The following is a 19,347-nucleotide window of genomic DNA, read 5'->3' as shown; positions in this document are numbered from 1 at the left end:
ACACCAGTAACCACCAGATATGTGATTGGCTGCCCACCACTGCATATGTCAGGGGTGAACAGGGTCATAAATGTGTACAATAGTCCCCCCAATGATATTCACAGTGGCACACTATTCGTGGAATACCTGCACATGGTATGTGTCAGCAGACATGGTGTGTCAGCTATGGACATGTAGGTCAGTGTACCCCTCCACACCACACAATGGCTGCCACGGTAAGTACCTCACATGACAGCTACAGATATGGAGAAGGACACAGTGACATGTACAACACAGTGACAATGCACTCAAACACATTACCAATGCACAGTGACTGACAACACCACAGAGTACACACATACTACCCACATAGAGGTTACCACTCCTGGATTTACATACTTAAGTCACACCCATGTCTTGGTCTTATATGGGATTGTATGATCCATGCATTCTTGGAGATGTCCGTAGAAATCATTTGTGAAGGGGTCAGCATTGTGGGTTGTGTCTTCCACTGGCCCAGTGGGCTTAAAGGATACCATGTCAGTGTTACGAAGTGTAAAGTTTGCATTTGAAATGTTATTCACTGTAGTCGTTTGTGCTGGTAGTGGAGGTGGGATATGTATATCCAGGGCAATTAGTTTGTGGTCAGCTCACAGTAGTTGATGATGTACCCCACACAGTACCTCGATACAAACCCCCAGAGTGAGGAGGTGCTTTGGACCTGAATCAGTGTTCTGACTGCTGGGGTATGGTAGTATGTCATATGGAGTGTGCCAGGTACTGTTGCACAGTTGTTGGTTGAGCATTGATACCTGGCCATTTACATGTGTATCCACCAATAGACAGACAGATGCTATATATGTGAGATATGTTGTATCACAACAGTCGAGTAGCATGTGTAGTATGTGTGCCAAATTCTGCTGACATATTTTGCTGATATCATGTTATTTCCTTTTTCAGGACCATGGCTCACCAGCACAATCCAGCGTACTCTGCAGCTGAGGATGAGGAGATACACCAGAGCCTGGTACGGGATTATGCAATACTCTTTTCCCACACCAGCCAGAATCAGCAGGAGAGGGCTGCACTGTGGCAAGACCTGGTCCGTCGGGTAAATGACATAGGCACGCATAATAGGACATATGAGCAGGTACGACATCACTGCAGTGATTTAATCAGAAATGTCCATCAGCGTCGTCCGGATATCCACAGGCAACAGGTTGCCACAGGTGGTGGGGTGGCTACACATCCCCCACTCACCAGACTGGAGGGACTACTCAAAAGTGTTGTGGCTCCAGCCCACCAACAACAACAGCAGCAGACCTGCTTTATGATGGAGGCTGGAGCCACGCAGCAGCAAGACTATGAGCGTGCAGGTAATATGCCATATGTATAGTTGACTGTTGTGTACACTGGTAGTTAATGCATGTGTGAGTTGTGTCCTTGGTTTGTAGCTGTCAACATAGTATTTAATGTGCAAGTGTGATATTCTCAATATCAGCAGCTGACCTGTGAAAGGCGACTGTTGTACTGCTGACCTGTATCATACTCAGTAACAATGGCACAGTTGTGCCCACTGACATTAATTTCCTCACTTCTGCAGGTCCCACTGGTGTAACAGCAATGCAGCCTATCCATGCTGGTGAGTGTGTATTAACAATACCTTTAATAGTCTTGATAGTAATAGTAATATTAGGATCACTGAGTAGTGCTCTGTGTATGCATGCAGGTGTGTTTGTGTCTGTGTGTTGATATCTCGCATACTGAGTAGTGTGCAAGTGTGCAACTGTGTGCATGTGTGCATGTGTGCATGTGTACACCTGTGCATGTGTGCATGTGTGCATGTGTGCACCTGTGCATGTGTGCATGTGTGCATGTGTGCATGTGTGCAAGTGTGGATGTGTGCACCTGTGCATGTGTGCATGTGCGCATCACTGGTAACATTGTGTAGACATTGTAAACTGTGTTTCCTGCTTCCCTCCCACAGGTTCTGGTGCTGCTCTGGTGTCATGCATCAGGGAACCTGAATCAGGTGCCACGGGTACTGATAATGATGACATCTGTGTAATGGCACAGGAAGGTATGCCAGGGTCCATCATTGGTCAGCCAATTGACAGTACACAGCTGTCAACCCCATCAATGCGCACAGTTATCCTGCCAATACACCCTTTGTCACCAATGTCCCTAAGTGATGGACAGGATACAGTGGTCATTGACCAGGGTAATGTGGTATCTGTGGCACATGCTTCCCCACACAGCAGCCATGGTACCACACATACAGATGTCCAGGGGTTCTCGTGGGAGCATCCGTGGGCGTACTGCCCCTGTCAGACGTGCCCACAGAGGTCTTACAACCTCAGCTATGTTTCAGGCTGTCATGCAGGCACAGTCACGTATGGAACGGTACACCAGACAGGGTATGAGGGAGCTGACAGCATGTCGCACAGCCATGACTGACAGTATGCGTGACATTGCGGCTGCCATCCGTAATTTCACCAATGTCATAGACAGACCTTGTGGGGACATATTAGACCGGTTCCACAACTACATGTCCATGAGCCAGGGCGATGGTGGACGGTTGAGGCGTCGACGTGGGCGTATGCCAGCAACAGCAGCAGCTGGCAGTCATCGAGGACGACAACAGGGCCGCAGCCACCCCCATAGTGCCAGCAGCAGCCCCAGCAATGCTGGGTCTGTGCTGTCATCAGACAGCCCCAGGAGACCACGTGCACGTGGCTCTGGACAGGCCCGACAGGGATCTGTGTCTAGTCAATGAACACCTGCTTCTGATGACAGTACCCAGTCTGGATTGGTACCAGATACAGTCCGTAGCACCCCTGCAAGGCACAGGTACTGTGTCCGTGGCCACAGACACTGATCTGTATGACCTGGCAGGTACAGTCTGTGGCTGTCCACAAACACCAGTATATGGCAGCCATGAGGTGGAACTGTGTGCATCCATACACATGCGAATTGACAACACCTAGGGCTACCGCACACACTGCAACAACATTGCCCCACCTTGTACTGCTGTCCCTCACCAACATACACATACATGTCAATTGGTGGTATCAGTGGCAGACACAGGCATACCAAGTTCACACCCTGTGCATATGATGAAACTGTGCCACCTCCTGCAATCTGTAACATCAGTGCAGGTACAGGTTAACATGTTACTGATGCACAGGGTGACTACATAGACGTGTAGTAATAGTATCATGTTGTTAACAGTACTGTGTGCTGATATAATTGTGGGTATATCCCAGCATGCCTGATGCGGTATGATTGTCTTGTACTGTTGTCTACACCCATGGTAAGTACCATAGTGTATCTTCTGCACATGTTGGCATACTGGTGGTAAGGATGTCAACAGAAGGCTACATACATAGGTAGCACAGGGGATAAGGTAATGAAAGTATTGATACACAATGATGGACATGTAAACTGCAAGTGGCATGTTGCCCACACTGGACTCTGAAATGCGGATGTTTGAGGATGTTGATATGTGTGCAGTACTACACGACTGGTACAGGACACACAGGAGCACCCTAGCACTGCAAGCTCACATCTCATACCATGCTAGACAGCCCCAACACACAAAACTAACTGTCACAGGAGGGAGAGTCCCCATACATGTCAGGGATACTGTGGTGGCAGGCCAGGTAGCATACATCCTACTAAGTATGGAACCACTGAGTGAAGGCTCAGTGTCTGTTATTTGACACGTGTATTACTGCAGGTATGAGCACCTGGGTTTCCATCCAGTTATTGTACATCCTGACGGTACATGGTCTGTACACTTGTGTGCGCTGAGACTGGACCCTAGCCATCTGACCTGTGTATTTCCATGTACATGTGTATAGTGCCTGCATATTTGCACTGTTACCTACTGGAAGTGGTACAGCTTGTTTGTTGTACAATGGACTACATGCAGCCCTGCTTACTGTAGCTTTGTTTGCATGCATGTTTGCTTGCAGTTACACTGGAACACTAATCCCACCTGCAATACAAAGTTACAGAGCGTCTGTGGACTCCTAGTGACATCTGCATAGCTTACTATATGTATGTCCATGTCTCACTTGACAGAATGTCACTGTTTGTCCTGTTCACATGTACGTTGCCTGTGACACATTGCATATGACTTACCTGGCATTTGTCCACGTGAGCAGTCATATATGCCAGTGCTAACTAATCACAGGCACTACACCCTCACATACTCACCTTCTGTTGAACCACCTGCTTCGCTAGGGACGACTTGCACCTGTCACCCCTGGGCTTTCTGATGTTGGCAAAGGCTCTAGCTACCCCCATAGTGCCTTTTTTAGGCAAGGCTCAAAAGACAAACCCACCTCCATAGGTATCACAAGGGATAAGAAACTAAGAGTAATGCTACTCAATGCCAGAAGTCTAAACCTCAAGATGCACGCACTCAAAACTCTCCTTAGCATGGAGAACATCGATATCTGTGCAGTAACAGAAACCTGGTTCAGGGCTCCTGAGAGCACCCCAGCACTACCAGGTTATACCTCATACCATGCTTTTAAGCCCCAAAACTTGGACCGAACCACAAAGGAGGAGTATCGATATTCATCAAAGATACCCACACCTCCAGGTTGGTGGCAAAGCACGAAGCATCAGAGACTATCCATGTGCAACTAACAGTGGGTAAAACTGCCTTCCAGTTTATAGCCTGCTACAGTCCACCCTCCCAAACCCAGGAACCCCACTCGGCCTTCCTGAGAACACTGGAAAATATGAAGGTCTCTCCAAACACCATTATATTGGGTGACTTCAACTACCCAAACATAGACTGGGAGCATTACTCTAGCTCCAACACCCTAGCCAAAGGTTCCTAGAATTTATAAACTCAAATGCTATGAACTTGTTACCACTCCCACAAGAGGAAAACATACTGGACCTGATCATCACCAACATGGGGACTCTATGCTCCAGACCAGAAGTGTATCCCTCACTGGTAAGATCAGACCATAAACTAATCTCACTGGATATTCACATCCCAACCCCACCTGCCCAGAAAACCACAGTGAAAAACTTCTCTAAAGCAAAATTCACACACCTCATAACCAAAGTGGAATACTGCAAACGCCCCGGGCCTGTGGAAAATATGGCCAAGACTGCAGAATCCTTTATAAACACATTCTATGAACACCTTCAGGAATGCATGGATCATCGATCCCAAATAAAACCAAACCCAATCCTCCAAAGGCAGATGTCCTATCTGGTGGACCCCAGCCATAAACAAACTATACAATAGAAGGGAGAAACTACTAAATGATAGAGCAAAATCCCATAAACGGAAGGCAGCACTGATCACTATTAGCACATAACTACAGGCCCCCATAACATTGTCTAAGGCCAGCCGAGAGAAAAATTGCACAGGACACTAAGGATAATCACAAGGCTTTCTTTAGTTATGTTAGGAACCTGGGTGGTAATTCCCAGGTATGCTCAGTATTAGTCCAAAATGACAAAAATACACGAACCCACAGACATTGCCAACATCCTAGCTGACAGGTTCAGTGCAAACTCCCCTACACCAAAGGGCAAATATCTATCCCAGCAGAGTGCTGCCCCTGACATCTCAGATGCTCAGGTAAGAGCCCTCTCCAAAGGAAAAACACAGCATCAATGGGACCAGGCGGTGTCGGGCTGTGTCCTACATGAACTCCAAGAAGAGCTAAACCCAAACATAGCACAACTGTTCAATCTCAGCCTTACTACAGGATATGTGCCCAAAGAGTGGCATACAGCAACAGTGGTCCCTCTCTATAAAGGTGGTGCCTCAACGGATCCTGGAAACTATCGCCCCATAAGCCTGACTAGCTTAGTCTGCAAAGCTATGGAAAGGATCATCATGGACCTCATAAATAAAGATATTGGGGACCTACAGACACTGGATCCTACCCAGTTCGGCTTTGTTAAGGGCAGATCCTGCCTCTTAAACCTGGTTGATTTCTTTGAAACAATCACCAAGACCATTGTGAGGGAAGGTGGTCCACACAGCCTACCTGGACCTCAAAAAGCCTTCGATATAATACCCCACTTGGGCATTATAGATTAGCTCACCAGCTTAAATATAAACCCCTATGTCACTAGATGGATTGCAAACTGGCTCAAGGACAGAACCCACATGGTTAGAATTGCTGGAGCCATGTCAGACTCAAACCAGTTACAAGTGGTGTCCCACAAGGCTCAGTCCTGGGACCTCTCTTGTTGGTATATATTTCTCGAGGTACAGGCCAACACGGAAGGACTGTGGCTGACCAAGTTCGCAGATGACTGCAAACTGGGCGCCATAATCGACTCTCCAGCCGACACAAGCATCCTCCAAAAGGGCCTCATAGAAACAGACAACTGGTGCCAGAGCCATGGCCTCAAGCTAAATGCCAAAAGTGTATAGTCATCCCTTTGGCAAAAACAAAGTGCCCACAAATTACCACATAGGTGGTAATCCATTAAGTACAGAAGAAGTAATTAGGGACCTGGGGACCCAAGTTGATAGCAATCTCTCATTTGACAACCACGTGGCCAAAGTGGTTAGAAAAACATTTATATAGCCCACCTAATCATGAAGGGATTCACATCTAGATCAGGGGAGGTCATCGTGCCTCTTTACTCATCCCTCATCAGGCCCATAATTGAGTACAATGCCCCTTTTGGGATGTACCTTACCAGACACCTGCAACAACTGGAAAGACCCCAAAGTACCTCACCAAGAGGATCAAAGGGCACAAACAGATGCCATATGCTGCCCGGTTAAAGAAACTCCAGCTCTACTCAGTGGCATACTGCCTGTTCAGAGGCGATCCGTGCCTGATGTATAAAGCCATGTCCAACCCAGAATCAATGGACATGCTGCACCTCAGAAAATCCAAATCCCATCAAGCTACACGCTCGAGAGACTTGAACCTCAGCACTGAAATAAATAGGACATGCTGGAGGGACAGATTCATAACCCAGAGGCTCCCTTCACTCTGGAATAAAATCCCAGTCCAGGTTAGGCAGAGTCCCTCATTGACTCTCTTCAAGAAGAATCTTGATGAGTGGATGGGAGATCGTAGGTTTACCCCGGGTATCACTTCCTTGTCACTGTTAGACAGAGGCACAGTATACTAACCTCGAAAAAGGTCATAGCAAAATAAATTTAAAATGGGTGGCAAAAGCAAAACACATTCTGGCTAGGCTTATAAATGCCCTAGGGCAGATAGCCTAGTATGAATCTATGAACCTATGAACCTATGTACCTTGTTCCCCATTGGCCCTATCTGCTGTTAATTACCATGGCAATCACAATACTATGGTAGCATGTGCAAAGGTCACTTGCCATTCACCTCTATGGTACAGTTGTGGAATATGTGGGTCATGTGGCAATGTCACAGCTGCCACATGTACACAGTCAACCATCTCCCCTTCACATGGATGTACAACACATGTATGAGATGCAACCACATAGCCAAACTGGGGACTAAGCACTCTGAACCCAGTACTGGCATAACCTGTCAGGTGGCATGAAATACTACAGTGACTACAATACCAGTCTGATGTAGACCTACACTGACAGCAATTCAAACACGTGAACACACTGGGCCATTCGTGGAGCCTCAGAATAGCATCCTGCCTGAGCAGTAGACACCTCTGCGGCTGGCACACAGGCATACATTAAGCCGGAACACAGCACGTGCAACACATAGCACACAAATCCTGTGTGCCAAACAGTCACAGCCTGTACGGCTAGACAACACACCTGCTACAGTTGTGTTAGGTACTTTTATTGTCCGGTACAGTGAGGTCCCGCTCACCAGGCTGGACAAGGTGAAGGTCACAGTGATATGCCCGTGGGGCACTATGGTCCACCACATAACACAAGCATACAGGTCAGTCAGAGGCATGGACACATATGACTCAGTCATTTTCCATGCCACTATGGCTGATCTGTGATGTACCTCCCTGGACTACATGATAGGGAACATGGAAGGGCTCTCTAAGCATGTGGCACAGGCTGGTATGACCCTGACCTTGGTTGGCATCATACCCTCACCAGGAATGCTGACGTATTACTGAATGCTGATGAATTACTGTAGCTGCAACACCCTAGCTGAAAGGTTTCTAGCATGTAGTCACTGCATTGCTATGGAACAACTTGTTACCACTCCCACAACAGGTGAAAACATGCAGCACCTGTTCACCAACAACATGTAGACTATATGCCCCAGACCAGATGTGTATCCCTCGCTGCTAGGATGATACCATATACATCTCACACTGTATATACACATACCACATGCAGCACCCGCACAGAAGACCACAGTCATAATGTTATCCAGTGAAAATACCATGTATTGACATGTGACAGGCGTCAGATATGGGAACTATTGAAGGTCACAGGTACATATGTGTATTTGGCACACACATACATCATCTGTGTCCATTGCCATTACTGGTTTAATTGATGTCATGCATTATTGTGAACAACAACCCACACACATGGGCATTCTGTGTGACAAAAACACATGGCATGTGTGGGATTCAAAGCCATAACTAACTGTGCTATGACAATAGTGAGAGACGCAGTAGCAGAGCGTGCTATTTGCATTACTGGGAGATTTGCCCTCTTCTGCTGTACTTGTAGGGTGCTGACATCATCTCTGTGTAGAGATTGGAATATGCAGCAGCTGGTGCGTTGTACTGGTTGGCAAAAGGGTCAGTTTTCTTACACATGTAATTGCACACACCCTTGCAAGATTCAAACTCATACATAACTATGTTATGACACTCAAGACAGACACATTAACAGAGCATGCTATTCACATCACTGGGAGGTTTTTCTTTTCCTGCTGTACTTATAGGGTGCTGACATCATCAGTGTTTGGAAAGGGGAATGTGCATCCTGTCATGTGTTCTCCTAGTTGCCAAAGGGGGCATTTTCCTCACACAGAATTGTACACACACTAACCACCCTCATCCAAACACACACACTTGCCGTTTGCAGGATTCAAACCCCAACCTAACTATGTTATGGAACACAAGATGGACGCATTAGCGGAGCGCGTTATTCGCATTACTGGGAGGTTTCCCTTCTCCTGTTGTACTTATAGGGTGCTGACATCATCAGTGTTTAGAAAGGGGAATGTGCATCCTGTAGTGTGTTCTCCTAGTTGCCAAAAGGGACATTTCTTTCATACAGAATTGCACACACACTAACCCCCCTCCACACACACACTGAGCATTTGCAGGATTCAAACCCCTACTTAATAATGTTATGACACTCGAGATGGATGCATTAGCAGAGCACGCTATTCGCATTACTGGGAGATTTCCCTTTTCCTGCTGTACTTATAGGGTGCTGACATCATCGGTGTTTAGAAAGAGGAATGTGCATTTTGTAGTGTGTTCTCCTAGTTGCCAAAAGGGACATTTCTTTCACACATGCATTGCGCACACTGAGCATTTGCAGGATTCAAACCCTCTAACTATGTTATGACACTCGAGACTGGCGCATTAGCAGAACCTATTCGCATAACTGGAAGGTTTCTTTTCTCCTGCTGTACTTATAGGGTGCTGACATCATCAGTGTTTAGAAAGGGGAATGTGCATCCTGTAGTGTGTTTTCCCAGTTGCCAAAAGGGACATTTCCCTCACACAGCCTAGCATACACACCAACCCTCACCCACACACACACACTGAGCATTTGCAGAATTCAAACCCTTACCTAACTATATTATGACACTTGAAGGAGACGCATTAGCAGAGTGCACTATCCGAATTACTGTGCAGCTGATCTGCACCTGCAGTATTTATAGGGTGCTGACATCATTATTTCTACAGAGGTATGTACATATAGTACTACCTGTCAGGTGGGGGATAGCATATATATGCGTTTGCAGCCACCTACTTCAGGGTCAGATATGCACATCGCACGGGCAGGTTATGTTCTATACCATGCTTCGTGACCACAGGACCTGTAACACACAACACAACCAGTTCGGACCACCCCTCCCACATCCAAGACACACACTTTGCTTCCCTGGGAACAGTGCCAAGATATGCAGGTGTTCACATACACCATTCAAGTTGTTAATGTCAGGTACAGGTATATTGTGTGTGGGAACTACTCAGGCCTCTACGACATTACCCTACAGTCACTACAATTTGTGAGTCCATGTGCTATGGCAGAACCACTCACCACAGCCACAAGGGGGAATACATATTGCACCTGACCATCTGCAACATGGGTACTCACTGTTCCACACCAGAGGTAGACCACCATTGTTGATATCTGACCATACCCACCTTTTCCTGGACATCCATATCCCATCCCCACCCCCAGGCAAGGTTGTCACTGCAAACAAAGTGTATTTATCAAAGCAGACTTTACACTTGTGAAGACTGGGGTGGAAGACTTCAAAGGACCCATGCTGGGGGAGTATACAGGCCACTCTGCATAATCCTTGACAATTGCATTCTATGAGCATGTGGAAGGTTTGCATTGATCATGCTATCCCAAATATACCCATGACTGCTCCACAACAGGACACCTGTCAGGTGTACACCAGCCATATATGAGCTGTCCAACAGATGGAGTGAGCTAATATATTGCAGAGCAGTAGCCCACAGAGGGAGGACATCTCTGAACAGTACTGGCACGACACTTCAATCCCTCATAATCATCACGACAAAGTGTTGACAGTGAAATTGTCCAGACAATGCAGATAAGGCTCCCCTCAGTCTGTTATTGATGCCCACTTACTGTTAGAGGTCCTCACTAACCCTCTTCTAGCACACACCAACAACATGGATGTGGCTTAGCAAATTCAACCCCTGGGATCTCCACTGTGTTCCTGCTTGACAGAGGCACAGCACACTAGCCTCACACAGTGTCTTATATGACCTACTTTACAGTGGCACAGTAGCCTACTGTACTGGGGAGGCAGACGCCAAGCACACTCTGGCTAAGCTGTCATTCCCTGGAGCAAACAGCCTAGTGTTGACCTCTACACCCATATGTTTAATTGTCAGATGCACAATATTTGTTGCTGATAGACTGTTTGCAGGTCTTTATTGCCATAGCATTCCCTGTTTCTATGAACAACTTGTGTATCTGTGGAAGATGTTTGAATATGAGACGGATCCACTATATATCACGTATGTCTCTGTAGTCATTTAACTGTGTGCACTGGGCAGATTGCTGTAATGTGGTTGGTTCCTGGAATTACACGTACAAATACCGGATATGAGTGGCCAACTGCTAAACTGAGATTTGGCCTAAGTGTGTGAGCATGCCCAGTTCAGGCTTTCCATGGCATGTTGTCTGACATATGTCTCATTTATCAAAGTGTGCGAGCATGCCCAGTGTGAGCTTTCCATATGTTGAAGTCTGCAGCCCACCACATTTATGGATGAGTGCGAACTTCAACAATATCTCAAGTTTATGGTTGTGTGATGTGTGTCATGTTGTGTAGTTACTGTCCAACTGCTTTGTGTCTGAACACAACAGGGATTATGCTGTGCCTGCAGGGTTTGCATGGGATACTTTGCATACAGTTGTCAACATCCTTTCATACTGACCTAACACTGTAGTACCGTAAAGTGTACTGGTTCAGTACTTTCACTGTGGTGGACAGTATCCTGGGCTTTAGTCCTAACACTGCTTTACATTTTCATAGTGAGCACAACAGCCTGGTTAGCGGCCATTTGTGCACATCTGACCATGTTGCATTATGTTCAGATATGAACTACTTAAACCAGGCTTGTCCAACATTGGTAGTGTATTCCACAACATAGGTGTACATTGGCAAACACTAGCGATGTGCCCTAGGCCATTTCTAATGCTAGTCGGAGGTGTGTTTGTCGCCGACACACATTGTAAGTGGAGTTTGCCATGACATATGTCATGGTTAGTATACTGTGCCTCCGTCTACCCATGACATAACAGTGATACCCAGGGTAAACCTACCATCTCCCATCCACTCATCAATATTCCTCTTGAGGAGAGTCGATGAGTGACTCTCTGGCTAACCTGTACTGGGAGTTTACTCAAGAGTGGGGGTGGCTTCTGTGTTATGGATCATTTAGTACAGCTTGTCCTATGTATGTCAGTGCTGGGGTTCAGGTCTCTCATGTGCAGAGCTCACTGCCATTCAGATTGTACAAGGTGCAGCATGTTCATTGATTCCAGCTTGGACATGGCTTTATACATCAGGCACAGCTTGCCTCTGGGTGGGCAGTATGGCAGTGTGTGGAGCTGCAATTTGTTTAATCAGGCAACACATGGCATCTGTTCAAGCTCTTTGATACTCCTGGTGAGGTACATTTGGGGACTTTACAGTTGATGGAGGTGTCTGCTGAGGTACACGCCGCAGGGGCTATTGTAGTCAATTGTAACGCTGATGAAAGATGACTGCAGAGCCACAATGACCTCCCCTTATCTAGATCTGACAACCTTCATGATTAGGTGGATATATGGAATGTTTCTGTAACCACTACAGCCACATGCTTGTCCAATGCAGGATATCTATCAACTTGTGTCCCCAGGTCTCTCATTACATGTTAAGTACTTAATGGGTTAACACCTATGTGGTAATTGGTGGGCACTTACTGTATATCCACAGGGGTTGACTATACACTTTTCTGCAATTAGCTTGCTGACATGGCTATGGCACCAGTTGTCTGTTTCTATGTGGCCCTTTTGTGGGATGCTTGTGTCAGCTGGAGGGTCAGATATGGTGGCCAGTTTGTAGTCCTCTGCAAACATGCTCGAACACAGTCCTTCCATGTTGGGCTGTACCTATGGGACATATATACCAAACGAGGGAGGTCCCAGGACCAAGCCTTGTGGGATGCCAGTTATATCTGGTTTGTAGTCTGACATGGCTGCAGCATGTCTGACCATTTCAGTTCTGTCCTTGGTCTGGTTTGCAACCCCTCTGCTGACATAGGGGTTTATATTTAAGCTGGTGAGCTTATCTATAATGAACACTTGGGATATTGTATGGAAGACTTTGCAAGGTCCAGAGCTGTGTGGACCACATTGCCTCCATCAATGACCTTAATGACTGTTTCAAATGAGTCAAACATGTTTAAGGGGCAGGATCTGCACTTAAGAAAGCCACACTGGGTAGGGTCCGGTGTCAGTAGGTCCCCAATATCTTTATGTCTGCGGTACATGCTGATTCTTTCCATAGCTGTGCAGACCAAGCTTGTTAGGATTCTGGGGTGGTAGTTTGCAGTATCCACTCAGGCAACACCTTTGTTGAGAAGGACCACTGTTGTTGTACACTGCTCTTTGGGTACATATCCTGTGGTAAGGCTGACATTGAGCAGTAGTGTGATTTGGCATTCCATTCTTCTTGGAGTCCATGTTGGACTCAGCCCAGGACACCATCTCATACCATTGCTGCTGTTTGTTTTGCTTTGTAGATGCTGGCTGTTACCTCAGCATCTGCAATGTCAGGAGGCCAACAGTCTGCTGGGATAGATATTTTGCATTCTGGGGGGGTTGCACTGCACCTGTCAGGTTGGATGTTGGCAATATGTGTGTGTGTTTGGTATGTTGTTTGTAATATTTGAGTGATTCAGAGCATATCTGTGAATTCCCAACAAGGTACCTACCATCAGTTAAGAAAGCCTTGTGATTATCCTTAGTGTCCTGTACAATTTGTATTTTCATAGGTTCATAGGTTCATACTAGGCTAGCCACCCTAGGGCATTTATAAGCCTAGCCAGAGTGTGTGTGGCTTTCGCCACCCCTTGCTATGTGAATATTATGGCCATTTATGATTTAATTTACTGTGCCTCTGTCTGGACGTGACACAGTGAAGACCCCCAGTGTACATCTACGATCATCCATCCACTTGGCAAGATTCCTGTTGAAGAGTGTCAGTGAGGGGCTCTGCCTAACATGGAGTGGGATTCTGTTCCAGGGTGTAGGGAGCCTCTGGGTTATGTATCTGTTCCTCAGCACATCCTATTTCATTATGTGTTGAGGATGACATCTCTCTCTCTCACAGCTCCGATGGCTTTGGGTTTTCTGGGGTGGAGCATGTCCATTACTCCTGTGTTGGACATGGCCTTGTACAACAGGCATACAACGCCTCTGTGTAGGCAGTATGTGACTGCATTCAGCTGGGGTGTCTACAGCCAGACAGCATATGACATATATTTGAGATCCTTTATCCTCTTGGTGAGGTACCTTTGAGGTCTTTCTAACTGCTGCAGGTGTCGGGTAAGGTACATCCCAAATGAGGCATTGTACTAGATTATGGGTCTGATAAGAGAACAGTATAGGGGCACAATGACCTCTGTTGATGTAGATGTGAATCCTTTCATGATACGGTGTCCAATATAGACAGTCTTCCTAGCCACGCTGGCAATGTGAGTGTCACATAACAGGTTACTGTCCACTTGTGTCCCTAGGTCCTTGATTACTCCTTCCATACATAATGGTTTACCACCTATGTGGTAATTTGTGAGTACCTTGTTTGGTATTCGGTGAGACATTCATACTGTCCAGTGTCTTCAGGATGGCTGGGTGGGGTTCCTGTGTGTGAGAGTGTGGTCTGTAGCATGCTACAGACTGTACAGCAGTTTTGCCTATGGTTAGTTGCACATGGGTGGTCTCCGATGCTTCATGCATTGTCAGTTACCTGGACGTATGGGTGTCTGTGCTGAATATGGATACTCCCCCCTCCTTTCATGTTTTGGTCCAGGTTTTGGGGCCATAAAGCATGATATGAGGTATAACCTGGTAGTGCTGGTGTGCTGTCAGGAGGCTTGCTGCAGGTTTCTGTCACTGCACGGACATCAATGTTCTCCATACTGGGGAGGGCCTCAGGAGCATGCATATTGAGGTTTACATGTCTGGCATTGGTCAGCATTACCCTTATGTTTCTTTCCACTTATGTTTTCTAGGGTGGTGGGTTAGTCTTTTCAGCCTTGCCTACGATAGGCTCTATGAAGGTGGCAAAAGCCTTATCCAATATCCAGATGCCCAGGGGTAACAGGTGCAAGCCATCCCTGGAACAGCAGCGTGGCTTGTCAAGCATGACATCCCAAGCAGACAGACATTGGATCCCCTTGGAATTACACCAGTAATTGTGCTACTTGTTAAAGCTGATCATTCTGTGTTTGTACTGTGGCATCATTATTGGTGAGGGTAGGATGCTGCAAACGGTCAGCGTCATACCGGCCTGGACTACATAATCGGAGAGCTCATCTATGTCTCTTTTCATATAGTCCGGGGAGGTACATCTCAGGTCATTCACGCCAGCATGGACAATGACTGCATCATATTTCTACTTGCTTTGGGGTGACCTGCATATTTGTGTTATGTGGCATATTGTAGCAGCCTACAGGCAGCTTACTGTACCCTTTCACTTGTTCAGTCTGGTGAGCGGGACAGCAGTGTGTCTGACTATGGAGTCACCTATTACATCTGTATCAGGCATGTTGTTTCTCCTTCTGGCCTGTGACTCTTTCGCACACCAGCTTTGTGTACTATGTGTTGCATGTGCTATGTTTGGAGGTTGTGGTTGCTTGGGTGTCTGCTTTGGAGGCCTCTGTTGGTGTGGTGTGTTTATAATTAGGGCCTCCTGGAATGTTTTTCTGTGTTTATGTCTTTGGTTCGCAGTTGTGATAGGTCTTTGTGGGACTGGGTTTGTGGTGTGGGTGGTTACCTTCTCCTCCTGACTAGTTTTGACAGTACTGAGTTGAAGGAGCTCAGCCTCCGGTTTGGATAATTGGTTGCATCTCTCACATATATTTGTATTTCTTGGGGGGAGTTCAGGGTTGTCTGTGTACTTGGGGCAGGTGTAACATTGCCTCAAGATTCACAGATTCAACTTGTTGTAGCTGGCCTTAGTGGATTGTATGTGTGGACATATTTTATTGCCATACTACTGATCAGTGATTACTTCCCTTTTTATGTTTGCTCTATCGTGTAGTAGCTTCCTCATTCTCTTGCATTGTTTGGTAATGGCTGGAGTCCACCATGCCAGATGCCTGCGTGTATGGCATTGTGTCTTGGTTTTATTTGGGATTGCATAATCCAAGCATTCCTGGCAGTGTTCATGGGATGCCTGTATAACAGGCTCTTTGAGGTGTGGCCCATATTTTGCACCTGCACAGGGCCTTTAATGGATTCCACATCAGTTTGGAGGAGTGCAACTTTTGCTTTACACATGTTTTTCACTGTGGTTTTCTGGCCAGGGACTGTGGTCAGGATGTGTATATCCAGTGTGATTACTCTATGGTCTGGTCTTACCAGTGAGGGATACACTTCTCATCTTGCCATCCAGTACCCATGTTGCTGATTATCACATCCAGTATGCTTACCCCTCTTGTGGGAGTGGTACATTGTTCCTGGGCATTTTGGTTTATGGATTCTAGGAACTATTGTCCTACAGTGTTGGAGCTAGTATAATGCTCCCAGTCTATGTCTGGGTATTTTCAGTCACACAATATAATGTGGTTTGGAGGGCTTAATATATTCATGTATTCCAACACAGGCCAGGTGCAGTTCCTGGTGTTAGGACAGTAGTCTGTAGCAGGCTATAAACTGGGAGGCAGTTTTAGCCACTGTTACTTGACCATGGCTAGTCCATGCTGCTTCTTGTTGTGGTACCAACATGGGGGTGTGGTTATCCTTCACAATTATTGCTAGTCACCCTCCTTTTGTAGCTTGTTCCATGTTTTGAGGCTGTACAGCACAGTATGAGGTGTAACCTGGTAGTGTTAGGGTGCTGTTGTGAGCCTTGACCCAGTTTTCTGTTACAGGACAGATATCAACATTCTCCATACTGGGGGAGTTTAGACTGCATACATCTTGCTGTTTAGACTTCTGGCATTGGGTAGCATTACATCTAGGTTCTTATCCCTTCTGATACCTATGGAGGTGGGTTTGTGTTTTGAGCCTTACCTATTCAGGGCACACTGTGGGTAACAACAGCCTTTGCCAGTATCCATAAGGCCTGGACTGATAGGTGCATGCCACCCCTAGCAGGTGGAGCATCATGTCATGCTCAGCATGTCATCCCAGGCTGGCACACATTGGATCCCCTTTGACTAACTGCAATACTTCAGCCATTTATTGCAATTGATCATCTCATCGTCATATTGTGGCATCATGCTTGGAGAGGGTAGGATGTTAGTCAGGGTCATCAAGTGTGCATATACTACATGTTGTTACATTGCTTAACACATGGCATTCATGCCTCAGGCGGTGCTGCAGGGCTGCCTCTGTCGGATGCACATACTACACTCCCTGTACATGTTTGAGAGCAGGTTATGTCATTTTAGGCATCCCTGTTATTATATGAGTGAGTCAGAGAGGGGTATCATTCCCAGGGTTCCTACTGAGCCAGTGTATGTGCTATGCGTTGCCTCTTTACCAAGGGCAGGGCATACTGGGCACGCCTCCTTCTGCCTACTGGGGCAGGCTCAGGTTGTTCCTCCTCCGAGTCACGCTCTGCCTGTGAGGGCCTTGGCAATGGTGGGGGGCTGTTTGACCCGGCCCTATGCTGGTCCTGCTGCAGCTGTTTTCGCAAGATCATATTATGTAGCATAGCACATACCATGACAATTTGGGTACATGTAGTTGGTGAGTACTGCAAGGCTCCACCAGATGTCCAGACACGGAACCATGACTTGAGCAGCCCAAACACACGCTCTATTACATTACGTGTTTGTACATGTGCCTCATTATGGCATTCCTGTTCAGGTGTGTGTGCGTTTCTAATGGGTGTCATCAGCCATGGCTCCAGTGCATAACCTGCATCCCCCACTAGGTGTCCATGTGGGATGTCCCCATTGGCAAATGTCTGGTACAGCTGCGTCAAATGCCTGATATGGGAATCATGGTAGCTCCCAGGCCAGCCAGCACACACATTCATTATTATGCCCTGGGCATCACACACGACCTGGCAGTTGATGGAGGGGAAGCCCTTGCGGTTAATGTAGGCCCTACCTCGCTCACCGGCTGGTGCTTTGATGCGTATGTACATGCAATCTATTGCACCCACTACCTCAGGGTATTCCGCTATTTGCTGGAAGAGACGCATATTGCTGGCCAATACCTCACGGCATTGGGGAAATATACATGATCACCGACATGTGCTGACATGGCATCCAGGAACTGGTGCAGTACCCTGGAGGCTGATGCCTGTGATATCCCCATCATATCACCAGTTGGTCTCTGGAAGGTACCTGTTGCTAGCATTCTTAGGCCAACACATACCTTGGTTTCCACTGGGATGGGTTCCCCTCTGTTGGTTCTGTGTGTGAGGCGTGGCCTGCACAGCTCGACAATTGCTGCAGGAGGTCTCTGTCCACTCTATAGCGGTCTACTATCTCCAGCTCATGTAACCCGTGGTAGGTGACCCTGGGCCTGTACACTCTTCTCCGTCTCCTCACTGTGGGTTGTCTGGCACCATTTGCATTGTCACCACCCTCAGCAAGTAGCCTATGTCTCCTTATGACAGCTATGGCAGCCCCTAGCATTTCTGCTCTGAGTTCAGCTTTTCAGTTTTCACTTCTAATAGCTTACTCCTGTCTTGCAGTGTCTCTTGAGAGAAACATCCTGCACTGCTGTTTGCAGAGTTTTAAGTGCTTGGCTGAGCTACTATTCTGCCTGTGTAATTGCCTGCTTCTAATTGTTTTCACCTGCTAGCTCCAGCAGTATTCCCTGCTAGCTTCCTACTAATTCTGTTGCTTCCTTTTTCCTTTCTGTTTCCTCAGGGGGAGCAATGCGCATACCAGCAGAAACACACTCACAGTGGCTTGCAGCCAACACACATTCTTATACGGTTCAGAATCTTCTTATTTGGGTTAAAACGCACTCACACTAGTGCAAATAGTCTTACAAGTCTGCCAACAGGCTCCCACATGCTCAGTCTGCCTTACACGTGCTCACACTGCCCTACTCGCGCTTCATGGCGCTGCGATGCATGCTGCCAGCAAGAAACTTTGGTGTAAGCAACAGTGTACACCTTAATTTCTTGACTTTCCCATGCTTATCTTGTGGCACTCCTCTTTCCATGATATGTGTCTAACATCTGTCATGTAACACTGACCTCCAATGAACTGCATTTCTTTCTACCATTCCCCCCTGTGATGTCACCTATCTCCTACTCTATTCCTCCCCCTTATGTATCTCTTACACTACTCAGAATGTGCTCATTTGCTATGTGACAGTGGAATTCAGTATCCTAACACTCATTTACATTAGATTGCCTACTAATGCTCAGTTACATGTCTTAGACTCAGCTTCCCCTTAGCAACCACTAAGCGGTGGCCATGTTGTTTTGGTCTGCCCTTTTTTGGAAAATTCCCCGGGTTTTCCCTTTTTTTTAACCC

This window comes from Protopterus annectens, chromosome 1.part1 (genome assembly GCF_019279795.1).
Source record: "Protopterus annectens isolate FY-2018-M chromosome 1.part1, PAN1.0, whole genome shotgun sequence".
Classification (NCBI taxonomy): Eukaryota; Metazoa; Chordata; order Ceratodontiformes; family Protopteridae; genus Protopterus; species Protopterus annectens.
This window is presented reverse-complemented; position numbering follows the sequence as displayed.